This window comes from Myotis nattereri (assembly GCF_964212035.1).
Source record: "Myotis nattereri genome assembly, chromosome: 5".
NCBI classification, from domain to species: domain Eukaryota; kingdom Metazoa; phylum Chordata; class Mammalia; order Chiroptera; family Vespertilionidae; genus Myotis; species Myotis nattereri.
The window spans coordinates 53,370,699-53,384,714 of record NC_138080.1 but is presented as its reverse complement, the minus strand read 5'-3'; the positions used below and the strand labels follow the sequence as shown (position 1 = coordinate 53,384,714).

Below are 14,016 nucleotides of genomic sequence, written 5' to 3'. Positions count from 1 at the left end.
TGATGGGTTCATTCAAGATGCTGTGTGATGAATAAACCAAAAGAAAACAGTATCTTGAATCCAATGGTGAGCCTCTCAGAGGAAAGGCTAAGTAACATTAAAAATATTTTGTGCTATGTTTTAATATTTCCTAAATTCCAAAGCAATCATGCAGAAAGGAGCATGTGGCACAATACACCAGGTACATGCACACAGAGGCACACTCACAACATGCTACCTCCTTCCGAAATCCACCCAGGTTTCCAATAGCTATCTTTCAGCTGGAAAGAAAGGGCAGAAGAGACACAGCATAGCAACAGAAAAGCACAATACTTGACTGATCCACAAGCTGTCCCTTAGATGATGGGGAAAAAGAAAAAAAAGATAAGATACTCAAGCAATAAGGCCTCCTGTGCATTCTTGTTTATTATCTTTCCACTTCCTGCATTGCAGCTACAACACAAATGTAGGCTCTCATACTTGCTTGTATTAGCTTGCTGTTTTAGAGAAATCAAGTGTTACTCAAAATTTTGAAATACAGTGCAAAAAAGGTTTAACAGCACGAGTTCATAGCTTGAAAGTACCTTTAGTCATCTGTTTGCAATGACAATTCAGCTACACTTAAAAATAATAATACACCACTCTTTTCCCTTGTCCACAGCAAGTGTCACAATATAGAATATTTCTATTCAGAATATTTGCAGATATGAGATGAACACCTGGCATCTCTTAAATTGCACCCATCCTTAAGCTTGAGAAAATGATAAAAATTACTTGAAAAGGCAAAAATTTAATTGAAGATTTTTTTTAAAGAATAAGAAAAGACTCCTCTCCTAATAAATAGAAAAGCAACTTTACAGTGACCCTCTGAAAGGTATACTAAAATTGTCAGATTATATAAACTCCTTTAAGGAAGAGGAACTGAAATACCAATTACATGTGCACATAAAGTAAAAGCAGGTTTGAAACTAACTAAAAACTGATCACTACTGCCAGAGTAACACCCTTCTCTGCCATAAACAGGAGAATCCTGAGATGAATAAGATTTATGAAATCAGAACAAAATATACCATCATCCAATGCAAGTATTTGTTGACGTGTGAAACAAATGCTCTCATATTAGCTACAATGTAAAATTACACAGAATGACTTGACCTTTCTAAACAACACATTTGAGACAGACTAACCTTAGAAATCAACCCATGGGACACATTTATTCTTAAGGATACAGCAAAGGTTTTTTAAGTATACTTTTACATGATTTAAATGATTTGTTAAGATATACTACTTGGAATTAACAAAACAAAAATTGTGGGAGCCAATAATTGTACACACTGAATTGGTCACTACAAGAGATTAAGACTTTAAGAGACAAGACTCTCACCTTAATGTTCTTATAATTTGATTCATTCTATCTGATTCAAGCCAACCATAAACTCTTCTAATTTTATATCTAAAGTAAATGCTTCATAATTTATTTTCACAACCTTTCAAAATTATATCCATAAGTCCCTTTAACTTTTGGCCTGGATACACAGCCAGTATATCACTATATGCCAATTATGGTATCCTATATAATAAAGCTTAATATGCTAAGTGTCTGGTAGTCCTGTCATCCATTCAACCAATCAAAGCGTAATATGCTAATGATATGCTAAGGCCACTCAACCGCTCACTATGATGTGCACTGACCACCAGGGGGCAGATGCTCCGACCAGTAGGTTAGCTTGCTGCTGGGGTCTGGCCGATAGGGACTGAGCGAGACAGGTGGGACATGCCCTGGAGCCTTCCCACAGTCCATCCCCAGCTGGCCAACCTCCCACATCCCTCCCTGGCCCCAACTGTGCACTGGTAGGGTCCCTCGGCCTGGCCTGCACCCTCTCGCAATCCAGGACCCCTCGGGGGATGTCTGAGAGCCAGTTTCGGGCTGACCCTGCAGACCCCACTGGTGCAACAAATTCATGCACCGGGCCTCTAGTCTGTTGATAAGAAACACAAGTAGTCCCTACTTTTTGCTGCATCCCTTTACAAATGGCATTGCCACTGCTCCTTAATCCATAGTTTTCATCACTATCTTGTACAATAGACGCTATGCTTTATGCAGAATCATATTAAGACAGCCCTTGAGGAACACATTTCATTTAGAAAACAGACCACCTAAAATAACTATACATCAGATTCGTAATGGATGAAGCTCATACAGTATTGTTGGTGGACTTGGCAGATGCTTACGTCAGGGGTCCATAAACTACATGCCCAATCCAACCTACCTCCTGTTTTTATGTATACGGTTTTACTGGCACACAGCCCCACTCATTCACTTACATATTGTCGTTGGCTGCTTTCATGCTACAAGAGCAGAATTGAATTACTAAGACAGAGACCATGTGGTCCATAAAATCTAAAATATTAACTAACCCTTTACAAAGAAAAAATTGTTAACCCCTCCTCTACACAATGAGATAGCAGAGGAAACGTAAAACATTTCCCAGAACCATCTCCAAAGTACATGAATTGGGCTGGCTCTTTAATCTTCCCATATCAATCCCAAAGCACAGCACATGAAGTTATGACTCCCTACAACCAGAGTCCCACCTTTCCCTCTGTCTGTACTAGTAAATCATGTACAGTTGCCCTTTACATTCATCAAAACACGGTTTTACCCGCATAAACACATGTTGTGGAAGAAAGGGGTGAAGAGAGCAGGCATCCATGTGGCATACATTCCAGTCCCTGTACCCTCATCCTAGAATCACCCTAGATTTAAACTTCTTGTCTAAATATCTCTTCCCCAGAGAGTTCTGCCATTGCAATGATCACTCTTAAGAAGAGGCCAAAGAAGCTACCAGGAAGGTGGAAAATTCAAACTCAGCAATGCAAAAGTGGGGATATATGTATTCCCTGCCTCAGGAGCCTTAATCCTTATTCTAGTCAACACTAAAAGCTAGCCACACTAGCTGCAGGTTTCACAAGGAAAAAAAAAAATAAAAGGACAGTCTTTCAGTTTCTCATGCCTCAAAGATGTCTGGATGTTTTTAAGTGCTAAGTTGTTTTGTGTTTCTTTTTTAATAAAAGGGTTTTCCAAAAAAGAATTTCAGCACTTCTGTGCCAGCACAGGGATATCCCCTCCATTGTGCAGGACACAAAGACACACACAACTTCAAGCAAGGGAAGCAGCCTTCTCTGCCAGCTATTTTTAGCCCCTTCGTCAAGTTAGAGGCCAAATTTAGGATAATAATGCTGGGCAAACTGTAAAAACATGAATACGGTGAAAGAAATCTGTCCCTTTAGGTATAAGTTCCTTAACAGTGAAATCCTATATATTCTTTGAACTTAACCTCAGGGGACTTATATACTCTACAAGTTTGTCATAGCTATTTCAAAAATACAGAATCATATGCTTTAAGATTAACTACTGGCCATATTTAGAGTGTTTCTTTTCAACTTCAACTCTTATCCACTTTTAAAACATTTATTTTAAGGAGAGTTCATCCATTCACTATATCTTTGCTAACTGTAACGATTTTCCTCCCCTCCACCCCAAGGAAAAATACCCATTTTTCATTCTCTATCAGCACTCTCGAGAAACCTTAATACTTTGAAAATGACTCCCAGCTCTACATTTTCAGCATATCACTCATTATTTTATTGTCTTGAGCTTGCATTAGTAGCCAATGTTTGTTTACCCTGAAATTTAAGGTCAAAAAAAAAAAATACATGCCCCATTTCTGAATTATGTCTTACAAGAAATCGCTCATTAGCACCATACTAAAATACTGGAAGGGCCTTCTTTTTCACTCATCTGTATAGCTCTTCAGTGACCACAGTGTAAAAATGTTGGTTCCCTAGAAAAAGGTATAATGCCTCTTGGCCTAAAATACAGTTTCTCCTCATCTAAAACTATCTCAGGAACATTGTTCTCAATTGCTTCTTTGATCTGTAAACATGTATTTACACAAACACAGATTGATCCTAAGCCTATTCAACAACTTCCCTCTGTATTCCTATCAAACTAAGTTTCTAATTACATTTGTCCCTCACACCCTCCAATTCCAAAAGTCTGAAACACTTTTCTTCCCAAAAAAATATCTTCACAGATTTGGTTCGGACATTCCAATTAGTCCTCCATCGTTCAACACTATCATTTCCCTAATGAAAAATGCGCAAATACATTTATATATGTGAGGTACCAAACACAGTAACTGACATATAGTGGTAGTAGATAAATAGTGGTCCCTTCTCACTTTCCTACAGTCTTGTGCAATTTGTAATTCATTGCCTTTGCCATCTATAAATAAAAGCATCTCAAAGCATCTCCAAATACTTTGTTTCTTTGATACCCAAATATGCAACAAAACATTACCATAGTCAAGCAATAAAAAGTCTTAAGGTAAGTAAACAACTTTGATGGAGTACAATCTATACTTAAACTATAGTTTGTTGGTTTGTCCTCCCTTCCTCCCTATGAAAGATTATACTTTTCTTCTTCTGTAAAACATGAGATATGAGAATTCCTCAAGGTCACAAAATAAGATAACAGAACCAGAGACATTTGTTTCTGATTTTACATCTAACATTATATCCACTACTCATGTCAGTACTCATTTAAAATCGATAGAGCTCTAGCGGGTTTGGCTCAGTGGCTAGAGAGGACAGAAGGGATTCTGGTCAAGGTTATGTACCTCAGTTGCAGGCTCCTTCTTGGCCCCGGCCCTGGTCGGGATGGTGCAGGAGGCAACCAATCAATGTATTCCTCTCAAGTCGATATTTCTCTCTGTCTTTCCCTCTCTCTTCCACTCTCCCTGAAAATCAATGGAAAAATATCCTCAGATAAGGATTTAAAAAAATAAAATAATAAAAGTAAAATAGTGCCGAAACCGGTTTGGCTCAGTGGATAGAGCGTCTGCCTGCGGACTGAAAGGTCCCAGGTTCGATTCCGGTCAAGGGCATGTACCTGGGTTGCGGGCACATCCCCAGTAGGAGGTGTGCAGGAGGCAGCTGATCGATGTTTCTCTCTCATCAATGTTTCTAACTCTCTATCTCTCTCTCTTCCTCTCTGTGAAAAAAATCAATAAAATATATTAAAAAAAAAAAAAAGTAAAATAGATAGAATTTAAGGTTCCTCATAAAAAAATAACAAGAACAAGGCATACATAAAAAAAAGGTGGAGAAGTTCCAGAAGAGAGCAAAATGATCAAAGGAATTGAAGAAATTAGTCTAAGACATACAAAGGGTCAGGAAAGATAATGGTAAAGAGAAACACTCAAACTCTGTAAAACCAGAAAAAGAATAACTCCAGCCTATAACAGCATTTCTCAAAACACAAACTCTGCATGTGTCCTGGTGCATCAAAGAAACAGGTTTGGGATAAATGAATGAATTGTTACATAAGTTAGGAGCTAATAAACTTGTAGAACTCATTACTTCAAAAGACAAAAAGTATAGGATGGAAACATTGTTTGAGAAAGTATCAAATTTAATCCAGATCCTGAATGGAGAAGTTACCACAGCTAACCTCAGACTTACATTGGTTCCCACAAAGCTTCTCTCAGCAGTGGCTTCAGAGAGAGCAAGAACACACAGTTGTCTGCAGGGACCACACTTCTCGGTGTAGTGCTCCCTATGTTCTGTTATACAAAATCCTATCCCGTGCTGAAGCCCTCAGGTCTGTATAAATTACTTTCCTGCACCTTAGTGTGGAACTCTGGGAAGATACCTAACATACAAATCCAAGATTTTATAGACTTCACCACTAAAATAATGGAAGGGGGGAAAAAATCCTCCTTCAAAATATTAAATATCAAAAGTTTCTCATTAGATAGAAAAATAAAGAAACTCAAATAAGCAAAAGTCACTCTGCCAAATAAGAGTGCTGACAGGTAGAGCATATGCTACTCGCCCCCCCCCCAAAAAAAAAGCATTTGAGTAAGGAATAAAAACTTTTAAAAACTGGTTCAAGTCCCGAATGCTCTCCCCCAATTAACTTGTGATTCATAAGAACTCACAATTTCCCGGGTAACTGAAATCTGCTACAGCGTCCTCCTGATACACAGGAATTGGACCCAGGAATTGATACACAGGAAATGAGAGGGTAAAAACTCCTGTACCGACAGGTACTGAAATGAAAAATCTCTTCAAGGAAGAGTGCAAAAGCGGGGGGGGGGGGGGGGGGAGGGGGGATTTTACTTTCAGGGGCTCACGGGGTTAAGAGATGCCCCCTTGAGAACCCAAATAAGAGTTGCCCGGAAACAGAAACTGCAGCGCCGGTCTTCGCACCTGGTGCACCAGGAAAAGGTGTGTGACAGAGATGCCCTTTGTATACACGTTCGCCCCGGCGCCCTCGGTTTCCTTTGGTCAATTACGGGCCAGAAAGGAGCAAGTGTCCCCTCTGGGGACAGACAGAACTCCTCGAGGAGACGCCTGGGAGCTTGCGTGTGGCATGGACAGGAGCTGAAAGGTGAACCTGACCCCTTCTCCTGCCGGTGGCATAAGGCACCCCCTTCTCACCCGTGCACCCCCTTCTCACCCGTGCACCCCCAATACGCCGGGCGACCATCGGCCAAACCCCCGGAGGTCGCGCCGGCACCGGCCCGCCCCCCACCCCGCAGTCCCTGTCCCAGGGCCACTCACACTTTGGAGCCGTGCGTGGCGCCGGTGGGCGGGCGGGCTCCCTTCCTCCTCGGGACCGCGGCGCCGGCCCGCGCGTCGCGGAGAAGCGGGGCTCGTGTCGCTCAGCCCGGCGGCCCCCGGGTCCCTTCCGCGCCGCGGGCGCGGAGGCGGCTGCGGCCCCGCTGGTCTCTTTTCCTTTCCTCTTCCTGGGTCTCTGCGGGCTGCCTCCGGCCGGTCCGCGGCCACTTCTCCGGGGACAGTCAGGTTCGGGAGGCTCCGGATGGCGTGTGTTTAGAAAGTTTTTCCTCCGGGCGGAGGGAGAGCGGCCGGCCCCCCGGGTGCCCCCGGCCCCGCCGCCCTCGGGGCTGGGGCGGGGAGGGGGCTCTACGAACTCCCCCCGGAGTCCTGCCGCGGAGCCGGGGGGCCGGCGACTGGCGCGGGAAGGAGACCCCCGAGGGGGTGAAGGGCAGGTGGAAGGGAAGGACTGCGGCGCTGGTTCTGCTCGGCCCGCCGCCCCGGCCGCCGCTTCACATCGGGGTCCCCGCCCCCCGGCCGGGGGTGATGGCTGGACCTGGGGCCCCGGATCATGCACTCCGCGGCGGGATGCTAAGGCCCTGGGCGGGTGGCCGCGGCGGCCGCGAGGTGGGGGACCCGGCCGGCTCCGCTCGGCGCCGCCCCCGCTCCCGGCTCATGCATGTGTCGCTGCGGCTGGGACCCCCTTCCTACACCTCGGGGGTCCCTCGCCCGCGCCCCAGGACCAGACGGAAGCTCCGATCCCTCCTCGGCGTCCTCTCACCGGGGAGCTGCTGCCCGGCCCCGGCCCCGGCCCGAGGTAGCCTCCGTCCTGCCTCCCGGCCGCCGGGTCCGGATCGGGCTCGGGCTCCGCCGGCGTGTGCAGCCGCGGCTGCCGGCCGGGAAGGTGAAGGGGGAGCGGAGCAGTGGCCTCGGATCCCGCTGGCCCAGGTGAGGGCGGAGGTCGCGGCGGCAGCCAGCGCACGGGGGCGGGGTCTCCGATGCTCGCAGGTCTCACGCTCGCGGCGGCAGCGGCGCCCGGAGCCCAGCTCACTGTCTCGCTCGCTCTGTGCGGGGCTCTCGCCTCACTCCAGAGAGAGGGGCGGGAGGGGAGCGGCGCGCGCCGATGACGTCAGTCGCCTAGCAACCGCTCTCCGCCCCTCCCTCCGCTCCCCGCGAGAGGCTTCCTCCGCTGGCCCGGGTTCCCCTTCCCCGCCGCGCCGCGCCGCCCCGCCCCGGCGATGCGGGCGCGCTCGGATGACGCTCGGAAGGAAGAGGAAGTCGGGACTGGGGTGCGGGTGGGTGCGCCTCGGGCCGCTGGGCTCGTCGCCGCCGCCGCCGCCGCCTCTGCGGCCGCGTCAGAACTGAAGGGAGGAAGGGGAGGAGCCGAGTGGAGCCCGAGCGGCCGCCCGATCTCACCCCGACCCGAGGGCGGCGGAGAGGGCTGGCTCTCTAGTGGTTTCCTTCGGGGCAGGTGGTGACTGCTCCTTGGGGAGCCCGGAGGAGAGAGGCCCGGGCCGCGCGGCCACGCTCGGGCGCGCACCCCCTGAAGGTGAGGCCTCGGGCCCCAAACAGGCCTTGGAGGAGCTGTCCCACTGCCCGATCCGCGCGCTGCACCTGTTCAGGGAGCGAGCGCCCCACCCTTTCCGCGGTGTGCGGCGCGCCCCAGCGCCGGAGAACGCGGAGTCGGCCCGAGTAGATGTGTAGTGAGTGAGTGAATGAATGAACGAATGAATGAACGAACGAACGAACGAAGGTGCGAACACTCGCGGAGCTCGGGAGTGGACGGAGTGCTGGCGCTTTGCTAACTACACAGCATTGTAACGATGGGAGGTGTGATGCATCCCTTCTTCCCCCTCCCCCCTCCTCCCTACCCCCCGAGGAAAGAAGGGTGCGGCTGGAGCACCGAGTCACCGCCCGAGCCTTTCTAGTGAAAGGGGAGTCGTCCTCCCGGATACCGTGGACGGATTGGTGCCGGTTTCCCGGGGGGAGCTTTGGATGGCGCCGCGCTCCTAGCGATCCCGCGTGCTGGTGGTTTGGAGCGCGGGAGCACTTGCCTCGGTTGTGAATCGGTGTACGTGACCGTCACCCAGAAACGGTGGCCTGTTTCAAGCCTGCGTTTCAAAGGCTATTTACTCTCTAAAGTAAATACTGACTGTTGTGCAGCTTTTCATGCAGATGTTATCCTGGAAAGTAAATTCAAGTAAAAAAAAAAAAAAAAAACTCATGAAATTGAAAGTGTAGTTCTCTAGGAAAATAAATTGTTAAAGTGCAAAGACCAGAATCCTCAGGATGAACCTGTCCTGGTGAGCAGTGAGAGTGAGAATGAGATAAAAGCAGCAGCAAGGATGAAAGGAAGCAGATTCCACAGTTCTGTCGATGGGCCCTGGCAGCCCTACCTCCTCTGGAAGGGGCAGTACTGGATATTAGAAGTCTTCCTGCCTGGGGGCCAGGGGGGGGGTGGGGGGGGGCGGGGGCGGTGGAAGGGCGGGAGGGGATGAGGAGCAAGTTCTTATCGGCAGGCTGGGGGAGCTTGGGGTTTCTGCCACTACTGCTGCCACCATATGCAAATAGTAGAGCAAGGTATAACTGGATAAATCCCAAGGCTCGTTGTTATTAAAATGGTGCAGAAAAAGTAATGGGACCGGGAGGGGTGTTGCAGAAGCAAGAGGAAACAAAGTGGCACCTGCCCACTGCCTTTGAGCCTAAATTCCAAGAGCCAGGGGAACTGTCCTGCTTAGACTACCCTGGATTTGACTGTCTTTTCATAACCTGCGTTGTTTATGTTCTTCCAAATGAGACTCACAGAGAATCAGACCATCAAAACACATGGCTACAGAACAAATCTTTTATGGTTTTCCCTGTCTTCCTGATTTCCTGATGGAAATTGAAGGAATAAGATGCACAGATTTAGGGGATTTTGTGAGGCTGGGCACCTCAGATTTTAGTTCTGAGAGGTTTTTATAATATTTTTCTCCCATTGGTTTTAGAGAGAAGAGAGAGAGAGAGAAGCATCGATTGGTTGCCTCCCATACACGTCCTGAGCCTCACCCTGGATCCAACACCAACTATGAACCCCCCACCTAGGTAAGTGCCCTGGCCAGAATTGAACCTGCCACCTTCCGGTGTACTGGACAATGCTCCAACCAACTGAGCCACACCGGCCAGGGCAGTTCTGTGGGTTTTGAATAAAAAGGGTGCAACCTAGTCAAGTACACCTCAAGGAAACTGTGTACCAGGTGGACTTTTTCAGCAGCCTGATCTTAGAACTGTAGTGCTGAAGACAGAATGGCACCCCGGAGAGCCCTCCACCACCCACCACCTACAACCTACATCAAAAGAACCAGCTGCACTAAACTTACTGGAAAAGATCCACCCACCTCACCACCCAGCATGGTAACCAGAGGAAACAGCTGGAACTGGCGACTGGAAAAGAGGAAGTTCATACATATCCAGCTTGGTCTGCAACTTTTTAGTTCTTTCATTTTTTTTTTTTTATTGATTAATCCAGAGGACAAAACAGCTAGTTTTCAAAATTCAAAAAAATTTTGGAGTTTTAGGTAACAGTTGTTTTCCTGGTCCATCAATTTGTTTCTGATAGAGATCTGCTTTCTATGTTAAAATATGACAATGGGGTATTTTTCTCCTATACTTGAAAGTGAGCTCTTATGGGGAATTAATCAGTGTTTTATTAGCCCACATCAGTGGTTTTACTATTAAAGATTTCTTAAGTAAATTATCTGGCAAAATTTCTTTCTACAAATACCATTTATAGTATTTGGTTTCTTTTAGAATTTTTATTGTGAAATATACATTACAATGCATAAAGCAGTTACTCAGTATAATGAGTAACTATAAAGTAAACCTTCATGTGACCAACCAGATCAAGAAATGGAACATTGCCAGCCCCCCAAAATCCCCCTGTTGACCTTCCTGAACACAACTCATCCCCTCTTTTTCAGAGGTAACCCTTATTCTATCTTCTGTGATAAGTATTTCCTTGCTTTTCTCTATTGTTTTATCACAAACATGCATCCCTAAACAATATCTTGTTTGGTTTTGTCCTTTCTTTTGAACTTTATGAAATGGTAAACCCTAATATGTAATCTATTATTCTGGTACTTACCGCTTTAGCTCAACATTGTTTTTAATCCATATGTTGTTCAGGTTGTTCATATAGCTTTAATTTGTTCATTTTAATTGCTGAATATTACAGTGTTCCATTGTAGTATATGCCATGATTTACTTAACCATTCTATTGTTGATAGATATCTGGATTGTTTCTAGTTTGGAAGGAACTGCTATACCTGCTGCTGTGAACATTCTTCCTATGTATTCTATCATGCCTATATCAGTTTCTGTATAGTATATACCTGGAAGTGGATGCGCATATTATAAACTTGAATAAATAATGCCAAGCTGTTTCTAATGTGTTATAATCACACCAGCCATATCTGAGTCCCATTGCTGCACATCCTCAACCACACTTGTTATTGGCAGTTCTTTTTGGTTTTGACAGTCAGGTGGGTGTGTTGTACCATGACATTGTGTTTTTAACATGCATTCCTGATTACTCATGCTATTGAAGGCCTTTTCATATATCAGCTAGCCATTTGGATTTCTTTCAGGAAGTGTCTATCTACACTAATAAAAGAGAAACATGCAAATTGGTGTCACTCTGCTACGCCCACCAGCCAATCAGAGCAACTATGCAAATTACCCAACAAAGATGGTGGTTAATTTGCATATGTAGGCATGGTGCGAAGATTGAAGGTTCCGGGCCGCAGTCAAGACTGAAGACTGAATCTTCGCTGTGGCCGCAGTGGAGAAGCCAAGCCTCACTGCAGCCAGACCAAAGGCCTGGGTCCCGGGTGCTGGAGGAAAACTGGTGCCGGCCACTAGGGGAAGGAAGACCTATTGCACGAATCTCTTCGTGCAACGGGCCTCTAGTATATATATAAAAGGCTAAGTGACCTGACCGTACGACCGTAGACTGACCGGCTGGTACATATGATGCACATTGGCAATTGAAAAATAAACATTGATTCACACATGTGCGATACATATAAAGCTCTCACTGGTGCCAATTGCACGCATATGTTTCAATCTGTCATTGTCAATCATGAATTTGGTTGACACTTCTATTATAGAGAAAGGGCGAATAGCAATATTAAAATATTTCTTCTAATTAGTTTCAAGTTGCAGGTCTCATGTTGCTTTACTCCCAAGTACTTTAACAGTGATAACGTAAGAAAAAGGATATACCTAACCCCAATCTTTAATCAGACTTATCAAAATTAACAAAAATCTTTATCTAAATACAGTTCATATTTAAATGATTGCTTTCCATCCTCATTGCTATATAATTTATAAATAACATTGTGTAAGTTTAAGGTATACAACATGATGATTACTACAATTAGGTTAGTTAACACACTATCACCTCACAGAGTTACTTTTTTGTTGTTGTTTGATGACATTTAAGATTTACTCTCAGAAAATTTCAAGTATAAAATACCAAGAATAATCTTGATGGCTGTCCCTCTCCCCCAACCTGGGTCCAGTCATGTTCACATATTGTATTCTTCAATTATATTTAAATATAAATATTTTTCAAGAAACTAAAAACTGGGCTCCAATAGTTTAAAGTAATTGCTTTACATCCTTTCTTTTAAAAAATGTTATATTTTAAGTCTACTAAGAGCATTATGTATTTTTAGTAGAGAATGGACTCCCTTCTTCAATAGCTTTTTCACTTACCTTTGACATCACTTAATGCAGCGTTAGTAGTTGGGGGAGTCGGTCACTGAGATGCTAGTCATTCCACTATTTTCCGAAAGTAGCCTGTACATTTTCTTAGACACTGCTTCCTTCCACCTGTGCCCCACATGCCATCCTCTTTCTCCCAGGCAAAATCCTATTACCTCTTTTCCCATTCCTAGCTTTCTAGGAACCCATTCAGGAGCATCTAACTTCATAGTTCTTATTCTCTATCCACAACCTCTGCTGAGCTCCACCAGAATTTGCACCTGATTTCCTTTACCAAAACCTTTTCACTAAGAGCCCTTTGCACCAGAACCCATCACCACTGCAACCTGCCACCACTAGGTGTGTATGTACATGGCTGAGTCCAAGGGAAGGAAAGGACATAACATTACAAGAACTTAGACTGTGCAGTTATTTCATTTAATCTTCATAAAACCCTGCACAAGAGGTGCAAGATGCCTACATTCCTTTTTCCTCTTCCTGGACACATGGGAAGACTTGTTCACAGCCTTCCTTGCAGTGAAAATGGGGCCATGTGATTAGTAAAATGTGGGCAGAAATAATGTGTGTCACTCCCAGGCTTGATCCCTAAAGTTTCCCATGAGATAATCAGCCTGTGATTTCTAACCTGTCAACAATACTTAGGAGCAGAGATGTTAAGATAATTGGATCACATGCTAGAAGTCCAGATTCCTTAGTTGCTACTTGAAGGAATGCTATCCGACCTCAATCAGATAAATGAGCTGACCAAAATATAAAATGGTATCATGTTGGGGTGTGTATGTGTGTGTGTGTGTGTGTGTGTGTGTGTGTGTGTGTGAATGTGAGTGTGTGAGAGAGAATGTGAAAAAAATAAAATAAAATGGTATCATGTTAAATTGTTGAGTTTAATACCAAGTTTGCATTTAGAAACATAAAGAATAGCAAGTCATTATGTTAGTATTTTAGTCTCTTGATGTTGGGTTACATAAGCTTTTGTGAGCAGACTTGAGAAGCTATCCCTTTTTGTTACACTGTTTTTATAGAAACAAAAATTCTGAGTTCCAATCTAAATGATAAAGAACTTGTAGGGATTTACTCTTCTGTGAAAGAAGTACCACACATTAGAACATCTGCACCCTCCAGGCTCTTAATGCTTCCTTTTCAACAAATAGGCAAAATATCTTCAGGTTCTCCAGCCTTTCATTCCAGGGTTGACATTTCTTTTAATCCTATATAATAAAAGCCTAATATGCAAATTGGCCAATCAGCAGAACAACTGGTCACTATGATGCACACTGACCACCAGGGGGCAAATGCTCAATACAGGAGCTGTCCCCAGCCCACAGGCCCCAGGCCAGCCAAGGCAGGTGCCAATGGGGGCCCCCAGATTGCCCTGCCGGTCACCCCACAGTTCAGCCCTGATTGCCGGCCTGGCCTAGGGACCCTACCCATGCATGAATTTCATGCATTGGGCCTCTAGTAACCAAATAAAATGTCATGACTTACACCTAATATGTTATGAAAGTTCAAAGCCAGCTCTCTCCACTGTGGCTGGCATCCTCAAAGAATTTTAATACCTTGCCCCACACTGGACACTATTATTTCATTTCATCAACATAAAACTGTCCTATGTAGTGGATTTTTAGGATGAGAGGTAACAAATTGTTA

The 14,016-nt window shown here is 45.2% G+C and overlaps 1 protein-coding gene across 1 annotated transcript in view; it reads right to left on the bottom strand.

Annotated features, from left to right (window-relative positions):
- FBXW7 (F-box and WD repeat domain containing 7) overlaps positions 1–7,669 on the bottom strand; it is a 175,057-nt gene extending 167,388 nt beyond the window's left edge. Inside the window, exon 1 of the mRNA XM_081091975.1 lies at positions 6,610–7,669. The gene's annotated coding sequence lies outside the window, so the exon portion shown is untranslated. The remainder of the gene's footprint in view (positions 1–6,609) is intronic.
- Positions 7,670–14,016: the final 6,347 nt, after the last annotated feature.